Source organism: Gallus gallus, chromosome 7, assembly GCF_016699485.2.
Source record: "Gallus gallus isolate bGalGal1 chromosome 7, bGalGal1.mat.broiler.GRCg7b, whole genome shotgun sequence".
Lineage (NCBI taxonomy): Eukaryota > Metazoa > Chordata > Aves > Galliformes > Phasianidae > Gallus > Gallus gallus.
The window spans coordinates 6,119,098-6,127,898 of record NC_052538.1 but is presented as its reverse complement, the minus strand read 5'-3'; the positions used below and the strand labels follow the sequence as shown (position 1 = coordinate 6,127,898).

The following is an 8,801-nucleotide window of genomic DNA, read 5'->3' as shown; positions in this document are numbered from 1 at the left end:
GGTCTGTTTGGCTGTGAGCTATGAAAAAAAGAAATTATCTAAATGAAAGGCTAAAAGTGGAAGGTTTTGGACCAAAGGGGAGATAGCAGCAGTCCTTGCCTCCTGGCACTTTTGAGACCTTGTTGACGGCAGATGTGGAGGACCAAGTGTAAAAGCATGAAGGTGAAGAGTAAGCACTCCATCAGAATACTTTTTGAGCCTGGAAGAAAAGTGTATAAGTTGAACCTGTCTGGAGCTGGAAAAAAATGGAGATTTTGGTGAAGTAGGAATTGCAGTTTACCCAAAGCATGCGAGTCAGAATAGCCAGGGGCAGGACTGGTGCCACAGGTAAGCATGGCCAGGAGAAGGCAGAGAAAGACAAACTTGGTGCATGGAACCAGAGCACTTGATCCTAGCATCATAGAATCATTAAGGTTGGAAAAGATCACTAAGATCATCCAGTCCAACCATCCGCCTACCACCAATATTGCCCGCTAAACCATGTCTCTAAGAACCACATCTCCACAGTTCTTGAACACCCCCAGGGACAGTGACTCCACCACCTTCCTGGGCAGCCTCTTCCAGAGCCTGACTGCACTTACAGAAGAGTTCTTCCTAATATACAACCTGAAATAGGCTTCGGGTATTATTAGCCACTTCTGGGAATCCAGATGCTGCACCTTGGTTCATGGTTGCTTTGACATGCTCCAAACTCTGCACAATAAATTATAAGGAACTGAGTTTCAGAGTGCTTCATGTGCACAACTGAAGTGGTAAGAACACATATAGCAAAAAGAGCAGTACTGCTACAGCCTGTCTACAACAGGTTCAAAGTGGAGGTTCAACATATTCAGATGCACAGACCATATCTGAGCAAAGGGGTTAAACCAATCACATGTGCTCTGGTGCTAATTATTTACTTAATTCATCTGCTGTGAGGAAGGACAAGTTATATCAAATGAGAGCTCCAAGACTTTGGAAATGGTTGGACACCCTGGAACAAATCGGAATCAGGAAATACAGGGACAACCTGTGGATCAAAGGGTATGAATCCAGGTTCCCAAATAAAAGGGTGATTATGTGAGCAGTTAAGGAGGGATTAGAATTGTAGGTGATAATAGTAAGCAGCTGGAAAGGGAGACCATAAAGAGCCAGAAATAAAATAAAAGGCAGGTGAAGAAAAAAAAAAGAAAGAAAGAAAGAACAGATGAGGGAGGTGTGATGGGAATCTTACCCCAATTAAGGATAACAGATATGAAATGAGGTGCTCAGTAGCTCCTCGTGTTCATGTAAAAATATGGAGTAGGGCACTCAGAGAGCTGCTCTAACTCCATTTGATACCCCAGTAAGTTCTGCATCTTCCTGGGTTCTGATTTGGGCAGGAGACTGCATATCCTCTGAAGGAGGGATCCTCTTAAGTATCTTTGAAGTGTTGGTGAAATGCTACTCTTGTTCGATAGGCATTGTGGTCAAGCAGACAACTATTCTGGATGCCTTCAGCATTTCCTTTATAGTAGATGCGTCTTTCTTAAACAGCTGCTGGAGGCTTAGGGTGGCCTGCTGGGATTTCAGGAAATTAGAACACGACTGTGTTGAGCTGAAGGAAAAAAGCCTCACAGATTTTGTTAATAGCACTGAACATTTTGTGCCAGGAGCTGTTTTTCTTATTTACTACAGGCTTGTAGCTGGGATTGAACCAGGGTACTTCACAGATGATACTAAGAGCCATGGTTGCTTGAGCTACAGAACATAGTTGCTCTTCAGTGTGTTTGAGGCCCACAAGAGCCACGTCTGTGTCCTGTGGCTGACTTGCCTGTAGATCAACTGCAAAGAGTGAGTCTTAGAGGAAAATTGAGCTATTCTGCCTTTTCAGCAAGTTTTTACTTTCTTATGTGGCTATACTACACTTAAGGTTCAAGAAAATGTCTTTTACATGCAAGTTGGAACCATCTTTGACTGAAAAACTAAGATTCCATTATTTTCAGTTCTAGTTCTTCATAACATTATATTTCCTTTTCAATGCTCAGGGAACTATTGAAGCTAAAGACAGCACCACGTGACAGAAAGGAAGGAGTAAAGCCAAGTTAACTTGAATTTGTTTTTTTCTTCATGTCAGAGTAAGAAGCTAACCCAAACCCTTCATACTGGTGTGTGCAACCTGATCTCTTCATTGTAGCTCTCCTTTTTTCTTCTTCTTGAAAGAACCATCAGGTTCAGGTTTGAAAAACATACAGAAATCTCCTGGCACTTCCAAGCCAAGTTTGGGAGTTTTCAATGCTGTTATATCCACCAGGAGTCAGGTGAAGGCAGGGGGGTCAAGCTTGTAGAGGGAACTGCACCACTTGTTCACCAGATGTGCCAGCCATCTTCCCATAATGGCACAAGCTGGATTGTCTACCATCAGCAAGTATTTGGGAAGTGGGGACTAGGTTTGGAGGATGTTATGCATGCTTTGTACAGCAGAGCTGCTTGTCTTTGTTGCCAACAGAGGTGGGCTGAAGACAAGTTTCTAGATTTTATCACATTTTAGCGGAAACTGACATTCAAAATATGCCAGGATGTGGGGTCAGGATCTCACATGGCATGGGCTGAAGTTGCTTCACTGCCTCCTGCTGTACCATGTCACAGCATAGATGATTTGGTGATAGTACCTGTAGAACAGCACATCCCAGAAAGATCAGAGAACTTCTCTCTGTTCCTAGACCAGCAATGCCAAGTTCTTCCAATCACAGCAAGCACAAACTGGTTTGCAGGAGCTACCGATGGCCCCCATGGAAAAACATGACGACATATAATTCGTTTAGTCACCTCCAGCATCTAACTGTGCTCAAACTAGTCTCTTGTTCTGCACAGGTTCCTGACTTGTCCTGTCCTCTGCATGACTTCTACTGGAAAGGTTGCCAAACAGACCATGAAAAAGCAAATACCAGCGAATTCAATGCTTTCCTTGCTATTCACTCGTGCAGGGCTGATGGGTTGTTTGTTAACATTTTCCCAGTCGCATCTTCCCTTGCTTATCCCTAGCCAATGGCTACCTGCCAGAAATATCTTTCTAATATAAAAATAATAAAATTATTGCAGTTGGAGCTGCCTCAAAATCTGAATGAATTTTAAAGGAGAAATCTCTTATGACAGTGAGGGAATAACAATATATATTTTGAGGTCAGATGAAGTTCTGTGGAATTCTGGAGTTATTTCTCCTCCTTTCTTCAACTAGTTCCTAAAATGTTCTCTTAAACCAAAATAAATCCCACATTTGTAACCAAAGTTATTGTCTCTGTGAATGCCCATGACAGAGAAGGAAATTGTGTAGTAAATATCAAGTTTCTGCTTTGAAAGAGACTAATATAAACAGTGGAGGAGAATTTGAATTTGAAGAGAGTGTCTCCCAGGTCAGGTGTCTACAAACTTCTACTGGATGCCTGATGGGTTGGGGAGGGAGCAGGGAGTCTGGACAGTTTTTTTTACGTGCCATAAATGAACATGAGCTTCACATACTATGAATGGTCCAGCGATGCTGGGTTGGGATTTGAGAAGCACTGATCACTTTGTCCTTCTTCCAGAGACTCCCCATTGTGAATTTAGGCTAGCATCCATGATGTGCCAATTCAGCTAAGCGCAATATTTATGTGACTAACTTGCATCCAGTGGAATGGGGTCACCTACTGCTCATGAAAAGAGTTTGTTCTATTGGGTCCTTTCCACTCCTTTTAAAGAAAAGAAAAAAGAGAAAACAAAAATGCAGCAGGGACACCGAAAGTTCAGACTTCTCATCTCTTGTGACCTTTAAGATGGTTCTTATTGCTTTGCCTCCCCTTAAAATGTTTCAAGGAGCCCTAGGAAGTTGTGGCTGAAAGGATCCAGCAAGAGATACCGGGAGTGATTCACTGTTGTGTTTTTCAGATCTGATGCAAAAAAGACTTTGACTTTTTAAGAGTTCATCTACATCTCCAGCTTATTGCAAGGAGCCAGTATTTGGACTCCATGCTGGCTTTCCTCAGGTTTTTGCACCATTGCTAATGTAGATTCAATTAACCTTGTCTGCCATCAGTTTTGTTGGACTTCATCCCATTGGCTTCAGCCCCTTGATGCAGCCTGTCCAGATCCCTCTGTAGGGTCTTCCTACTCCCAGGCAGATCAACATTTCCTCCCAGCTTGGTGTCATCTACAAACTTACTGAGGGTGCACTCAATCCCCTCATCTGGATCATCAATTAAGATACTAAACAGGGAGAGCCCCAGTATCAACCCCTGGGAACACCACTCATGACCGGTCACCAGCTGGATGTAACTCCATTCACCAGCACTCTCTGGGCCCGGCCCTTGAGCCAGTTCCTTACCCAGCAATGAGTGTACCTGTCCAAGCCATGGGCTGCCAGCTTCTCCAGGAGAATACTGTGGGAGACAGTGTCAAAGGCTTTGCTGAAGTCTAGGTAGACTACAGAGAAGGAACATGGGAGGACGGTTTGGAGCCAAGGACTATGAAAAATGATAGTGGGAGCTATCATAACAATGAAATTTATCCCGTCTTTCTCATGCTGTTCATATCACAGTTCATCCATATGGTTCCAGTTTGACCCTCTGATGTATTTGATGCAATTCTCACATTGCAGCCCCAGCTCTGCCAGTCCCTTCCAAAGGCAGCAGCAAGTGAACCAACTGTCAGCATACACTCAGACATATTAAACTGAATAAAAACAGGTACATCCTTTTTTTGGTGATTGAAAGGAGGAAGAGGGAGGGTAGCTTGTGGGGAAGGCACTTATTACAAGCTCTGAGCTCTGAGATCTTGGGAACAGACAGCTTCATATCTGTCACACATACTGAAGCCATTTTCCACAGGCAATGAGGTAGATAGCACCTGATGGACTGCAGCTTGCTCTGTTGGTGTGTTTTATACTCAGTATTTAAAAGTGTGGTGGCTGACTACGTGCACGCATTCAGATAGGACACCTGGTTTCTTTGCTGGGGAACTCCTGGATGCAAACAGATGGAGAAGTTGTCAGAGAGAGTCTTGCTGCAGGGTAAAATTCAGCTATGGTTTAGGTACATGGAGCAAATGACATTTAGACATCTGCTGGCCTAATTGCTTCACTTTCCTGCCTCCCCTCCCTGTCTCCTGAACTTGCAGGTCTGGGAGACATATGAAGTATATTGCTGTGAGATTTTAAAGTACTTGGAAGTGTTGGGTGAAAGATAAAACAAGAGGTACCTTTTCTTGTGGTGTGAGCTAAAGAGTCTTGCAAGTTTGGAGTTCTTGGGCAAGGATTTTGCAAGAGAATCTGTTTTGTAACTTTTTTCTTTTTTTTTTTTACTGCTTCCCCTGTAGACAACATGCTTTGCTGGCTCATTACAGCATTTACCAAGAATTTGTTCTAGGACAGGATTAATTAATTTGACTGTCAACGTGTCAGTTTTCCACCACTGCTCAGTTTCTTGGTCTTCCCTGGGAAAGAGACATCAGCTCAGGGGCAAAAGCTTATGGTGATGGGCATGTTGCAGTCTTCTTTTTCTCAGAAGCTACATTTATTTTAGGGACGGAAAGATGTTTCCATGCATTTACAAAGGCTTTAACCTTGAATGTTTTGGAACTGCTTGCAGTTTGGGACACTTTCGTATACCGGCAGCAAATATCTTTTTGGTTAAATTTCATTCAGACTTGAGAGAGGATCCAAAGAGGTGACCAGAGAAACTGTTGGTCCTTCAGCTTTGATCATCTTCTCAAGTGAGATGAATGGCAGCAATCTAAGGCGCATTGGAAAGCAACAGTCAGACTCTGAGAGAGAGGAGCATTGGGTCTGCTGGCAAGGCTTGGATGGTACATACCAAGAAACCACAAGAAAGACAGGAGCTTACACATCTTTCTTTTTCATTCTTTCTAAATTAAGTTTGTCAGTAATGAGAGAAGACAACACTGGCAGTGTCCTTTACAGGGGGAAGTTTTTCACTGAGAGTATAGTGAGGTGCTGGCACAGGCTGCTCAGAGAGAATGTAGATACCCTGTTCCTGGAGGTATTTAAGGCAGGCCTGAGGGGGCCCTGGGCAGCCTGATCTGCTGTTTGATCTACCAGTTGGCAACCCTGACTATGGAAGGGGGGTTGGAAATTGATGATCCTTGAGGTCCCTCAAGGACCAAGACATTCTATGATTCTACGAAATGGATACAGCACAGTCAAATTGGTGAGAACAGGTCAGCAAATCCACACTGAGCCCAACCTTTTTTGATAATATGCAGTCCTGGAGAAAGGCACCAGGTGTGTCTGACCACCTGCATTCAGACTGCAGAGTTAGAAGTAAGGGCATCTACATCAGTTGTTAAGGCACTGAAGCAGGACTGAGAAGACAGGAAAGCAAACATCTGCTTTGCTGCTGCCTCTTCATGACTTCAGCCATGTCAGAGATTAATCATCCAAACGTTTCCTCACCGGTTTTCTTCACCTATGGTAATCACTTACTAGCTTTATATTAATCAAACTTGCAATCCTTTTACATATTTTCCCCTTAAAAAGAGTCTGTAGGATGATAGCAGTGAAACATTACTAATACGATCGCTGTTGATCACTGATACCTGGGTTTGTCATCTATTGAGCTTTTGATAGTCATCATTTTTTCTTTGCTACACTTTCTTCTGTTTTTCTTGCATTTGCCAGCATGTCTTGGAAGTGAGCTCCCTAGAACGTGGACCAATTTGTATACCTTCTGCTACCATGACATAGGCTTGATGTTTCACCAGCTACAGATGGCAGACAATGGTCATATGGCAGTTAAAATCTCGGGGGGGGGGGGGGGGGGGGAGGGGGTGTAAGGAGCATATTAAATGTTTACCATGTTGCTGAGTTCCTAATCCATATCCTAGGAGTTGTGGGACTTCTGTCAGGAGAGCTTTATTTAACCAAAAGATCACGCAATCCTTGTCTTCACCCAAGTACCCCATGTCTTTTTCACTGCGCATGCTCTTGAACCCAGCTCTTCTGAAGAGTATTCTTGTCCCATATGATTTGCATTAGCTCTAATGAGAACTATCCATGCAAATCCTCCACTCAGCCAACAGTGAAGGTTCCTGGTTGACAAGCTAATCTCATCCATGTGGGGAGTTTTTTAATTAATGTCTGTACGGTTCAGTGAAATTAGAAGTCATTAACTTTTAAAAAGAAGAAGAGTTTAATGTCCTGTTTGTGGACCTCGAGCCTTGTACTTGCAAATGTTGACTGCTGCACAATGTTTGATGCCCAAGAGAAACCTGTTCATAAAAACAGACAACAGAGTAGTCAAAAGATCCTGCAGATGACATTCAGAAATGTGCAGCATTACTTCTGGCTTTTATAGGAATAGAGATGATCTGGGTACCTGTGTATGGCCAATGTCTTCATTTCCAGGTATGCTTGTATGGGCTTCTTACACTGTCTGCCTTACACACTGGGAATGATCTGGTACAGTCCTTAGTGGTGCTGCACTCAGTCAGTACTCAGGAAGAGCTGGTGGACTCAAGCACTGAAAGCAAGCATTGACAGGATGTTCTCCAGGATGCTAGAAAGGGTATTTAATGTTGCACAGAATCCAAGAAAATGTATCTTCTGTGGATTTTCTGTTCTTAAATACTTTGGGACTTTGTGGTGCCATGGAAGTTGATGATGATCATGTAGGCACACAAGTAGAAACCATGCTGGGACCTGTTCCGGGTTTAGTGAGTTGACTTGTCCCAAGCACATGTGCTCATCTCTCATATTTCTATAACCCTCCTGGTGTCTTCCTCTTTTTCTCCACAGGTGTGAGATGCACACTTTGAGCTTTAGACTGGAACTGAGTGAAATTCAGGCTTTCTGATTCCAAAACCACTCTCTTGACAACTATTGCACAACTACAGCCAATGCATGAAGTACCTTTTCACGTTCCTCCTGCATCTGACTACAGCTCAAGAGAAGTGTATGTGATATTTTTCCCTCCATCCAGCACTCAGCAGCACCTTAAGGCAGTCAATAGTTTCAAGAGCATGCACTGTGGAAGCAAGCACTACTGGAAATAGCTGGAGCCACAATATTTGTGTTAAGACAGAGAGTTCTGCTAGATTCATGATGATGCAGGCTTCTCCAAGCCTCTCCACCCAGGTGGGATTAGCCTAGCCACATCCCCTGCCATGTACTGCACACCCAGCAGGCATGCAGGGAGATCAGCCAGAAGAACCCGCATGCAACAATGGTGGGTGTAATGCCAGATTCCAGGTCAGAGACAGGTTACGAATGAGAAAACACAAAAGAAATGCAGCCCAACTCATTCCACAGGCCCACTGTCCAACTGTTGTTGCATCTGTACGTGTTGCAATTATGGTATATGGCCAACTGAGTGTATCTGCAGAGCCAGCTTGGTCCCTAGCATGAGAATGTTCCCAGACATGCTGCCGAGAGTTTGCCCATCCTGTGATACATACAGCATTTCTTTCCCTTTGTTCCAGAGGGGAGCATTTGGTGTAGAATTACTTGGGTGCATTGCAAAAAAATAAAGCATTGCATTATGAGAAGGAGAGCCTGCTCATTTTAAAGAAAAAAATAAAAATGCAAAAAGTCATGTAAAATGTGAAATAAACGTAGAAGAAACTCTGTACAAGAGCCAACAGCATCAAAATCCCCATAAATTGTGAAGATTTCAGCACCGTGATGAAGTCATGCGATCAGGAAGATTGTGGTGTCTTGAGGAATGACGCAGTGCAACTTGTAGCCCACACAGAGCTTGCCTGCTGTGTGTCACAGCAGCAAAACAGGCTAGGTAGAATCCAGCAGCAATCAGATTCTCCAAGCCTGAGCCCTTCACCCCACTGCTTGGCTGCCC

The 8,801-nt window shown here is 43.6% G+C and overlaps 1 long non-coding RNA gene across 1 annotated transcript; it reads right to left on the bottom strand.

Annotated features, from left to right (window-relative positions):
* Positions 1 to 7,115: 7,115 nt before the first annotated feature.
* LOC121111299 lies at positions 7,116 to 8,296 on the bottom strand. Its single transcript, XR_005861535.1, has 2 exons — positions 7,326 to 8,296; positions 7,116 to 7,218 (listed from the first exon to the last, which is right to left on the bottom strand). It is a non-coding gene; the product is annotated as an uncharacterized LOC121111299 (long non-coding RNA).
* Positions 8,297 to 8,801: the final 505 nt, after the last annotated feature.